This window comes from Narcine bancroftii, chromosome 2 (genome assembly GCF_036971445.1).
Source record: "Narcine bancroftii isolate sNarBan1 chromosome 2, sNarBan1.hap1, whole genome shotgun sequence".
NCBI classification, from domain to species: domain Eukaryota; kingdom Metazoa; phylum Chordata; class Chondrichthyes; order Torpediniformes; family Narcinidae; genus Narcine; species Narcine bancroftii.
Genome location: NC_091470.1, coordinates 339,738,541 through 339,751,078, shown reverse-complemented (window position 1 = coordinate 339,751,078; position 12,538 = coordinate 339,738,541). Strand labels below are relative to the sequence as shown.

Below are 12,538 nucleotides of genomic sequence, written 5' to 3'. Positions count from 1 at the left end.
TGCTGTGTTAAACTCCTTTCTATTTTTTAGGAGTTCAAAACTTGTCTCGATAAAAAAAATATTTTTTGACCCTTGTACTCCAATGGTTTTTTGTCTTCTCTAATTTTATTCCTTGCCTTCTCCAATATATTTTCTCTTGTCGTGTATCTCAGAAATTTTACTAAAACGGATCTTGGTTTTTGTTGTGACTGTGGTTTCAGGGCTAGTGTTCTGTGTGCCCTTTCTATTTCCATTCCTTCCTGTATTTCTGGCATTCCCAGGACCTTTGGGATCCATTCTTTCATATTTGTGCCGTCTTCATCTTCCTTTAGGCCCACTATCTTTATGTTGTTTCGCCTACTCTAGTTTTCCATTATATCCATCTTCTGAGTTAACAACTCCTGTGACTCTTTAACTTTTTTGTCACTGTCTTCCAATTTTCTTCTTAAGTCATTCACTTCTATTTCTACAGCTATTTCTCATTCTTCCACATTTTCTAATCTTTTCCCAATTTCTATTATGACCAGCTCTATTCTATTCACTTTTTCTTCTGTACTTTTCATTTCACTAAATTCTAATGTCAACCATTCTTTTAATGCTCTCATTTGTTCTTGAAATTTTTAAAATCTATATACTGTCCATCTATTTTACCTTCTATCTTTTTGTCTTGGTCTTCTTCTTCCTCTTCTTCTTCTGTGTCTACACCTGTGTTTGTGTCTTCTACTTCTCTTCCTTGTATCTGTGTCTCTTCTGACTTGCTTGTTAAGCTGCTTGTCTCACTTTGCTGGGCTTCTTCTTGCTTGGCTTCTTGCTGTTGGTCCTCTTCTTCTGGGCTAGTCATCTGTTGGGCGTTCTGTTGCTGTTCTTCTTTCCTATCACTCCCTTTCCTGTCGCTTTCCTCTTCTTCCAGCTGAGAGCCCTGGTGTCGGGCATCCCTCAGCTGGTCGTGCTGTGTTTGCTCGCTCCTTAGCTGGGCCCCCCTCCCATCGGTGTTCTCTTTTTCCTTAGTGTGTGCACTGACCATGCGTGACTCCTCACACATGCGGAGTTGTGTGGTTTTGTTTGGCTCAGAGAGCCCTTTATGCCGTCCAGCAGTCGGGAGGTTGCAGCTCTGTGGGGTCGTCACCAACCTTGGGGAACGGGCTCTTTTCTCCATGAAGGGTCCCTGTTTCTTCATGCAAGTAAGTCCTTCTCCTTTCTCTTCTGGTGTCTTTTCTCCTTTTTTTCCCATTGTTTTCACTTTTTCCTTCTTGGGCGCCATTTTCTTTCTTTTCTCCACAACTTTCTCTTTTATTTGTTATGTGTTGTGTTTATTGAACTTTGTATTTTCTTCACTTTATTTCTTCTTTTCTGGAGAGGGCTGGTATTCTCCTACCAGCCACTACTCCATCACATGACTCCTCTCCCACTCATTGCACAAGTTAAGGCTTTGATGGACCATCTCCATATCAAATCCTGTGGGTGAAGGGAAGGCATAGGCAGGCCCAATGCATTTGCTGGAAACACTGAAAACATGGAGCAGCGGCCTGGTTGTTCCCTCTACAAACAGCACCCAGGAAATGACAAGGCCCAGGAGTCCAGACACTGCTTTATCCTCACTAACTGTCTCATTGATAAATAATATCTCAGAAATTCAAACGCAGAGATATCTGTTGTTCCTCCCTCTCCCCAAGAGCGCCATTGCCCTAATCCTGGATGTGTTCTTGCCGCTGCAAAAAATTCAAGCATCCAGACGTTTGGCCAGAGGTCAGTAACAGCTGATTTCGGCCACAAGAAAGAACTTCAATTGATTTTCACCGTAGCAAACTTTTCAAAACCGATCATAAGTGAGGATTTTCTTTCGCACTTTTCCCTACTGGTGGATTTGAAGAAGTGCCATTAATAGACTATCACATATTTGCTCAGATGAGCTGTATTCATCACCTGCAACATCCATCATTCAGCTAACGAGTCTCCAGCCCAGCACCTGCCCAAACCAGGAATTGCTCAAACAGTTCCCTCTCCTGATAACTCCTTCATACCATTACAATGACATCAAACATGCAGTGACCCATCTGTGGAAGAGATTTTATGAAAACTGACACTGTCAATAACATAATTAAGTTTGTATAGATTCTGGAGGTCATTATCTCCCATTATTCCAAGATATCTTATATAATTCGAGGGCCTCTTGAATGGGCTTGTTTGCTGATTCTCCGTGTAGTCCAAATTTGTTAGTGGAATAATTTTGCTTTTTTCTAAATTTACCTTATATCCCAAATAATCACCATAAATTTTTAATAAAGTCTAAAATTTGGTGAAGGAGTTAACAAGGACTGTTAAATAGAAGATTAAGGTTAATTTTATGGTTTGTCTGTCCCACTTTATCCTTTATATCTGAGTCTTGTCTAATTGCTTCAGCTAGGTGTTCAATAGCCAAAACAAAAAGGAGATAAAGGACAGCCCTGTCAACTCAATGTGCTCAGAAAGGAAAGGTTCCCAAAATCTGTCCATTAGTGGTGAACCTAGCTCTGGTTCTATGATAGAGAGTTTTTACCCAGTTAATAAACAGCTGTCCAAACCCAATCTTCACCAAGATTCTAAATGCATAGGACCATTCCAGCATATCAAAGGCCTTTTCAGCATCTAGAGTTATAGCAAGAATCAGCCTTAGATTTTGCATAGTGGATAATATTAAAGAGGCTACATAAATTTTTAGCTGACCGACATTTCAAAATAGAGTCACTCTGGTCTAGATTTATTAATTTCAGCAACTATTGGTCAAGCCTGTTAATCAGGGCCTTAGAAATCAATTTAAAATGAGTTTAATAATGAAATGGGCTGAAATTAAGAGAATTTTAATGGGTCTCTTTTTTATGAATCACAATGATTATGGCAGTAGAGAAGGATTCAGGGAGAGTTTGGGTTTTAGATGCTAAATTAATTACATCCATGAAGAGAGGGATGTGTAAATCCTTAAATTCTCTATAAAATTCAGACAGAATGCCATCCTCCTATGGTGATTTATTAGATTTCAGTGAGCCTAAGGCTTTTTCAATTTCTTTTGGGGTAAAGGGGAAATTGAAATTCGTTTGATCTTCTTGAGCAGTTTAACAGTGGACAAAAAAAAAATCATCAATCTTGATCAGGTCTTCTGGTGATCCAGATGTATATAAATTTGCATAAAACTGTTTAAATATGTCATTAATTTCTATTGGATCAAATGAAACTAAACTCACTTCAGTCTGAATTGTGTTAATTGTCCTTAAACTTTCCTCTGTTTTCAGTTGCCAGGACAAGATTTTATATGCCTTCTCTCCCAATTCATAATATCTTTGTTTAGTTCTTAAAAAATTTTTTTAACCGATTCTATAAGTGTGTAATGTATTGTACTTGAGCTTTTTGTTTACATGCAATTTATATACTTCCATAGAACCAGACTGTTGGAACTTCTTTTCCAATTTCAGAATGTCTTTTTCCAGTTCTTCTATGTCTGCCATATATTTCTTCTTAATACCTTTTGCATATGAAATTATTTGTCCCCTTAAATACGCTTTCAGTGCATCCCATAATATAAAACAATTAGGAGTGGGGGGATAATTGGTCTCACAAAATACTTTATCTGGTTTTTGAAGACAGGTGGGGTTCAAACACCATCTATATGTTAGCTGTTTTTTCTGGCATTAAAATAGAGAGGGTTGGGTTGAATGATCCAACAAGAGTTTAGATAAATATTCAGACACAAATGTTCTATGAATTAGCTAGTATGAGAGTTAAGGGGGCAGGAATAAAAGGATTAATCCCTGGTTTGAGGGTGCGCTTGCCTCCACACAACTGTCAAACTTAAATCTTTCTTAAAAGCCAAGGTAGTTTTGGCCACCTTTATTTTGGATACTGTTGGAGTTGACTTGTCCAGGCAGGATCCAAGCAAAAATTAAGGTTGCCCCCTACAAGTATTGTTGTCCCCTGGCACCTTAAGAAAAATATCTTGAATAAAGTATCATCATAATTAGGTGCGTATAAATTTAAATGCACTCAAGGTTCTGAATAAACCTGACAATTAACTAATACATATCAGCCTGATGGGTCAATAATAATTTCACCAATCACTACCGGAGTGTGTTTGTTTATGAAAGTGGCTACCCCCTGGCTTTGGAATTAAAAGATGACAATATTACATTTCCTACCTTTTCTCTCCTCAATTTCTTATGCTTCTGTATAGTAAGCTAGGCTTCTTGTATAAAAGCAATATCAGTTTGCATTTTTTTCATGTGCCAAGACTCTTTTCCTTTTAACTATTCCATTTATCCCATTCACATTAAAGCTGACGAATTTCACTACTTTATTCATCAATGATAGTCATATATATATACCAAAGTTTAATAACCTCTTGTAGAATCTCTATGCAATTTAAAAAAAGGATAAAGCACTGACAAGATGAATAAAAAAAACCCACCTCCTCCCAATGCTGACTTCTGAATATTTGGCATTACCTTCCCCATCAAACTGGATGGGCACTCTCAACTTGTCAGACACATGTCTGACTGATTTGTAAACATTTTGCCCAGTCCAGGGCTCTTAACTGAAAACATGAGTATAAAAATATTTAATTTTGAATGAAACTTTTAATTTTGAAAACATCCAACTCAAAAATAGTTACTATAAAAATTAGCTACCATAGAAATTAGTCGGTTTAAATTGTAACTCATCTATTAAATGTAAATTGAAAATGTGACAACAGCTTAAAACTTATATCCACGGCAGTTCATAAAAACTATGACTGCCTGTCTGGTTTTCTTTCACTTGCTCAGGTCCGTTATTTTATTTTCCATCTGGTGAACCATGTTGGTATGTCGCCGCTTTCCCAGGCATTTTAAAGAATCTTCTCTCTCCCTCTGGGAGTGTGATCCTCAATGTTGCGGGATGAAGTAAAGCAAATGGAAGGTCCTTCTTAATTTGATCAAACACCCTCCTGCACTTCATTATGTTGGCACTCAATTCAGGAAAAAATAGCACTCAGTTATTATTATATATGATGGGGCCTTTATTTTCTCTGGACCACTACCCGGCGATGCGTAAGATATTTTTACTGGTCCTGATACTTAAGTAAATGTATCTGGACATGTCTTAGTCTCTAGTCTGTAGATGGACAGGGTGTAAGAGCTCAATACCCTCATTCTATTATTATAGGCTCATTAAAATGTTCTTATCCCCTGGTGTCTGGGATCCAATTGGTAAAGATGTTTACACGGTTATTTCCCTCTCAGCCTTCTTGAAGATTGATGTTATTGCATCGATGTTATATGTTATTGCATCGGTTGTAATTTTTCAACTGGTGAATTTTCCCCATTAAAAAAAAATCATTTTCTTTCCTTAATGTGTTAAAGGAAGAGTCCATCTCTGCCAATCAGTCCTCCGCCACCCCAATACTTTCTTCCCTCAGCTACGTGGGAGCTCAACTTATCAAACACAGATTTAAGTCCAAAGATAGATTGGTTGATTTTTGAGGTTTTAGAATCCAGTTCGTTGGAACTAGCTTCATTAACTTTCCCTATTTCCTGGAGGAGGATAAGTGAGTCTCCTTCTTTTAGTTGTTCTTGTGCGGCTGCCATTTTGCTGATTCCTCGATGGCCCATTCCTGGGATGGTTCCTTCTGCAGATGTTGAGTATCTTTCCATTTTATCAAAATTGCATGTCTGGCCATCAATGAAGTAAAAGATAGAATTCGGTTTTGAGTTGAAGTCAGTAAGATGTCATCATCTTGAAATGATCCAAAAAGAGCAATTAAAGGGGAAGATTCAAATTTAACCTTAAGTATCACTGTTAATGTTTGAAAAAATATCTTTCCAAATTTTTTGTAAACTAGGGCATGTCCAAAGCATGTGAATTAAAGAAGTCTCAGCAAATTTACAATTGTCAGAGTAAAACTTGTGTACTCTATGGACACCTTAAATTACAATAAGCAATGTTGTGCACAAAAGGAGATAGTATTAATCAGATTACAAATAAAATCCCAAACTTCGTCAGAGAATGAAAGATTCAGATCCTGTTCCCAGTCTCTCTTAATCTTAACTAGCGAGGCCATTTTCAAATCAAGCAAATGTGTATAAATAAGAGATATTGAACCTCTATGAGAAAGTTATAAATCAAAAAGTAAATCAAATATATTTGCCTTGGAAATTTATAGAAAATCAAGGATCTGAGATTGAACAAAATGTCAAACCTGTCAGCATCTAAAAAAAAATGCATGTTTGGTAAGTTACATTTAATCACCAATTGTTCAAAAGAAGCAAAATTATTTTGAATAAAAATTCTTTGAAACATTTTATGCCAAATCTGTGACAATGAAGGTAGAAAAAGACGATAATATATAATAGACTAACAAGGGAAAAATTCTGAAATCCAAAAAACCTTCTAAATTGTGCTCATATTCTCAAATATGTTTAAATACCAGACTATCAGTTAACTTATATAAACAGGAAGACAAAAAAAGACACTAAAATTGCTAACAAAGAAGGATTTAAAAATTACCAACCATCTGAGATACCATAATTTGTTAAAAAGGAGTGAATTATTGCTGCAGATTTACTTAGAACAGATTTAGAAGAATGATCTAAAACAGTATTTAGCCAACACTTAAAGTTTCCCCTCCCACCCCCCCCCCCCCCACCCCAATACCAATGAGTAATGACTTAGATCAGGTAGAGCTGAAAAAAATCTTTCAAAAATTCTGGTTCATCGGTGTTGGGGAATAAACAATAGCACGATCAACCCTTTCACAGGTACACGAGCCTTTATCCGGAAATCTTGGGGGACTGTGTGTTCCGAATTTCAGAAAGCCAAATTTAAACCCACCTGAATTGTGCTGCCATATCCACCCCTACCCCTTTCCAATCACGCTGCCGTCTCTCCCCCCCCCCCTCACCCGCCCTACTTGCGCTGCTGGTTTCTCCTCCACCCCTCACCTGCCCGACTCGCGCTGCCAGTCTCCCCCACCTCATTGGCCCGACTCACACCACCGGTACCCTTCCCTCACCCACTCGACTCACGCTGTCGGTCTCCCCTCCCCAATGCCTGACTTGCACTGCTGGTCTCCCCCCTTGCCCACCTGATGTGCTGCCAGACACCCCCCTCGCCCACCCGACGCGCTGCCAGTCCCTCACCCGCCCAACTCGCGCTGCTGGTCTCCCCCCCATTTGCCCGCCCGACTCGTGCTGCCAGTCCCTCATCTGCCTGACTTGTGCTGCCGTCTCACTCCCCAGTTTCCGGATTTTGGAGCTTTTCGGATTTTAGATGTCCAGATAAAGGATCGTGTTCCTGTATTATATAATTTACCAGTAAGAATAATATAGTGGCCTTGTTTATCAGGTAAAGTGTTATGAAGAAAAATGGGATATTATGATTCCCCTAATCTTAGCATCAGAACAGGAATTAAAATATTGTCATTTTCATTTGGTCATAAGTTTATTCCTATCAGAATTCTTGATATGGATTTTTTGAAGAAAGACAATATCAGCTTTCAAGTGTTTAACATGGGCAAATATCCTAGAATGTTTGACTAGAAAATTCATTCCTTTCATATTCCACAAAATGTAAAATCTGGCTAATCATGTCTTAATTAATATTAATTAATGTTGTAAAAATAATCCTGCGTATCTGTCATCCTTTCAAGAGCTGCCACCTTGAAACCACAATGCAAGTATAAAATTGCAGATCATAAAAGCAAAACAACCTCGCAGACCTACTAAAAACCCAAACAAAATCCCTCCCTTCCAAACCCAATAATAATAAATTTCCCCCAAACAAGTTCAAATTCTTTGAAAAAAAAAAGGAAATTTAACCAAAGTGAAAAATACAATATTGCAGTAAGGATAAACAAAATAAACACATGCACAGTAACTTCATGATCCAAATTATTTCCCGGGGCCATATAAAAATAAAATCTAACCATGCAAGACAACACTCCCTTGGTCAGTTTATAAATTCAGTACATGCATTATATTGCCAGTAATATTAATAAATGATTAATTAAAATAGGTCTACCTTATTAAAAACAGTCTACCTTATTAAAATAAAATTAATAAACTATAAAAACTTTAACATCAAAAAACCCAAAATAAACTGAATGAATAAATTAAAATAATACTGCTTGATTAAGTCATATAACCATATAACCCCTTACAGCACACAACAGGCTAGTTTGGCCCTACTAGTCCATGCTGTAACATATCCCCACCCTCCTAGTCCCACTGACCAGCACCCGGTCCATACCCCTCCAGTCCTTTCCTCTCCATGTAACTATCCAGTCTTTCCTTAAATGTAACCAATGTTCCTGCCTCAACCACGTCTGCCGGAAGCTCATTCCACATCCCTACCACCCTTTGCGTCAAGAAATTTCCCTTCATGTTCCCCTTATAATTTTCCCCCTTCAATCTTAAACCATGCCCTCTAGTTTGAATCTCCCCCACTCTTAATTGTAAAAACCTATCCACATTTACTCTGTCTGTCCCTTTTAAAATCTTAAATAGCCCATCAAATATCAAGAATACAATATAACAATAAAATTAAACAATATGAACTCATGCAGAATAATTTCATGATTCATTACCACTATCTAGCAGATTAAAGAAAGTATGTGCAGCTGTGTCAACGTCGTCATAACCATTGAGTCCAAAGAACTTAAAAGAGTAAATAAACCCTGAATAAGTATTTTAAAAAGGAGCTCTTTGAACTATACAAAGAGTCCACTTTTAATTCCAAGTTCAGTGACATAGATGCTAGATTCACATAGAATTATATGAATAATATATAATTATTCCAAAACCTAAAATAGATTAAGAGCATATACATTGTTTCAATGCTGACATTGTCTAATGTTCATATAATAAACTAACCGCACAAACCCACTTTCCCAGGTTTGATAAATAAAATACATGCATTATTTCACTAGTGGTATTGATAAATACATGCATTATTTCACTAGTGGTATTGATAAATACATGCATTATTTCACTAGTGATATTGATAAATACATGCATTATTTCACTAGTGGTATTGATAAATACATACATTATTTCACTAGCGGTATTGATAAATACATGCATTATTTCACTAGTGATATTGATAAATACATGCATTATTTCACTAGTGATATTGATAAATACATGCATTATTTCACTAGTGGTATTGATAAATACATACATTATTTCACTAGTGATATTGATAAATACATGCATTATTTCACTAGTGGTATTGATAAATACATGCATTATTTCACTAGTGGTATTGATAAATACATACATTATTTCACTAGTGGTATTGATAAATACAAGCATTATTTCACTAGTGGTATTGATAAATACATGCATTATTTCACTAGTGATATTGATAAATACATGCATTATTTCACTAGTGATATTGATAAATACATGCATTATTTCACTAGTGGTATTGATAAATACATACATTATTTCACTAGTGGTATTGATAAATACATGCATTATTTCACTAGTGATATTGATAAATACATGCATTATTTCACTAGTGATATTGATAAATACATGCATTATTTCACTAGTGGTATTGATAAATACATACATTATTTCACTAGTGATATTGATAAATACATGCATTATTTCACTAGTGGTATTGATAAATACATGCATTATTTCACTAGTGGTATTGATAAATACATACATTATTTCACTAGTGGTATTGATAAATACATGCATTATTTCACTAGTGGTATTGATAAATACATGCATTATTTCACTAGTGATATTGATAAATACATGCATTATTTCACTAGTGGTATTGATAAATACATGCATTATTTCACTAGTGGTATTGATAAATACATACATTATTTCACTAGTGGTATTGATAAATACAAGCATTATTTCACTAGTGGTATTGATAAATACATGCATTATTTCACTAGTGGTATTGATAAATACATGCATTATTTCACTAGTGATATTGATAAATACATGCATTATTTCACTAGTGGTATTGATAAATACATACATTATTTCACTAGTGATATTGATAAATACATGCATTATTTCACTAGTGGTATTGATAAATACATGCATTATTTCACTAGTGGTATTGATAAATACATGCATTATTTCACTAGTGGTATTGATAAATACATGCATTATTTCACTAGTGGTATTGATAAATACATGCATTATTTCACTAGTGATATTGATAAATACATGCATTATTTCACTAGTGGTATTGATAAATACATGCATTATTTCACTAGTGGTATTGATAAATACATGCATTATTTCACTAGTGGTATTGATAAATACATACATTATTTCACTAGTGGTATTGATAAATACATGCATTTTTTCACTAGTGATATTGATAAATACATGCATTATTTCACTAGTGGTATTGATAAATACATGCATTATTTCACTAGTGGTATTGATAAATACATACATTATTTCACTAGTGGTATTGATAAATACATGCATTATTTCACTAGTGGTATTGATAAATACATGCATTATTTCACTAGTGATATTGATAAATACATGCATTATTTCACTAGTGATATTGATAAATACATGCATTATTTCACTAGTGGTATTGATAAATACATGCATTATTTCACTAGTGGTATTGCTAAATACATACATTATTTCACTAGTGGTATTGATAAATACATGCATTATTTCACTAGTGGTATTGATAAATACATGCATTATTTCACTAGTGGTATTGATAAATACATGCATTATTTCACTAGTGGTATTGATAAATGAGCAATCAAAATAGGCCAAATGTTGTCTACGTTAATAAAATAAAGTGAATACACTCTATAAAGTAATTGAAGAAACTAAATTAAAATAAAACCACTTGATTAAATCAATTACTCATCTTTTCTTTGTGCTAAGCATTCATTAATACAATTTAAAGTAGACCATCTAGCCCACATTTCCAAGGTTCAGTTAGCTAAGTCTTATCATAACATCTCTTCTAAATGTGACAAACGCATAACTGAGGAAGGTACTTTGTTTCATATGTTTTGGTTATGTTCTTCTCTCTTTCATTTCTGGCAGGGGGTATTTCGCACTTTATCGTTAGTTCTCCCTCCCTTTTTTTACTATCTTTGGAGTGAGTGGGGCCAATAAATTTAACACTGACTTCTTCACAATCCCATGTTGTGGCTTTTGATTCCCTCACTACTAGAAAGGCCATTTCACTGAGGTGGAAAGATGCTGCCCCTCCCACTCAAACTCAATGGTTGTCGGATGTGATGGCATGGCCTGTCTGTCTCTCAAAAACAATTAGATGTTCTACTACTGCAATTGATCTTAACTTTCTCTCTTTTCTCAATAACTATCAAACCCTGTAGATTATTGGTCCTTTATTTTAACCCCATTGCTATCATAATTAATATTATTAATATTAATATAATTATGAGGCCAGCAGCCCTCATTGGTGGTGGGGGGTTGATTCTTAATTTAAAAATATTTGGGTTTTTTCCTCTTCTTTTTTAAAATTAATAACAGTGTACTTTGTTCACTGCTATTTAATATTTGTAACTTGTTTTTTGCATATGTTAAAACCAATAAAATGATTGAAAAAGAAAGATTAAATCAACAACAAAAGAGACAACCAAACTCGAAAAAAAAAAACACCTTTCAGAATAAAATAAAAACTCTTTCCAAATCAGAAACATTAGTTCATGTCAAGCTTGAAGCTGAAGAAGGATCATCCACTTGTTTCATCCACCAAATTAAAAAATGTCCTTTGACTGTTTTCCAAAATGATCTGCAGATGAGCAGGATACGACAAAGCAGGTTTCAGACTCTTCTTGTAAAGTTCAGCCATCGCTCCTCTATATTCTTTTCACATGGCCATGACTTCAGGGCAAAAAGCTTCAACAAATCTTCTTTTTGGACCATAATAGATCAAATTTTGTTCTGACAAGCTTCAAGAATAACTCATTTCTTTTCTTGGTAATGGTGATAATGAAGAATTACTGAACAAGGATGATGTTCCGAGGTTGGTTTAACAGCTAAAGACTAAGGTGCTTTTTTCAGGTTTCAAACGGTCTTCAATAGCCGTAATCAATTGTAGAACTTTAACCAGTGATTTTGATGGTTTATACCCACGACTGTTTTTTCAGCATTTCTGTCACATTTTTTGCAAAGGAGCTGTTTCTTCTTTTCCATTTTCCCCTTTTTGTGCATCCCTTGTCTACATCGTTTTGAAAAGAAATTATAGTAAATGATGAGGAGGCAAAGTTAATCCACTTTGATTAAAAATTAAAAAATGATTGAATAAGGGATATTTAAAAAAATATCAGGAGCACCTAACACTGCCACTTATCTCATGGCAGTTGCCAGCTGAAAGTCCCTCTTTCAACATTAATCTAGGTAGAATAATGTACTGTTACCTTGACATCAAGCTATGAGGCTTTCAATCTCTTTGCTGCTTCATTTTCATCTCATCATCATCTATGCCCAGTCCACTACATTGATGTCATCACCTTAAAGGAGCCACGGTTGACAAGAGAGGTGGGACAGTTAGTCAAGAGGAAGAAGGAAGCAAAATT

General features: G+C 35.4%; 1 long non-coding RNA gene across 3 annotated transcripts in view; it reads left to right on the top strand.

Moving 5' to 3' along the window:
• LOC138752793 (uncharacterized) overlaps positions 1 to 12,538 on the top strand; it is a 70,195-nt gene that overhangs the window by 52,071 nt on the left and 5,586 nt on the right. The window contains exon 5 of one of the 3 annotated variants that reach the window (XR_011350936.1): positions 6,146 to 6,212. The exons of the other annotated variants lie outside the window; for them this stretch is intronic. This is a non-coding gene — a long non-coding RNA (uncharacterized lncRNA). The remainder of the gene's footprint in view (positions 1 to 6,145; positions 6,213 to 12,538) is intronic. 3 annotated transcript variants of the gene reach the window in all.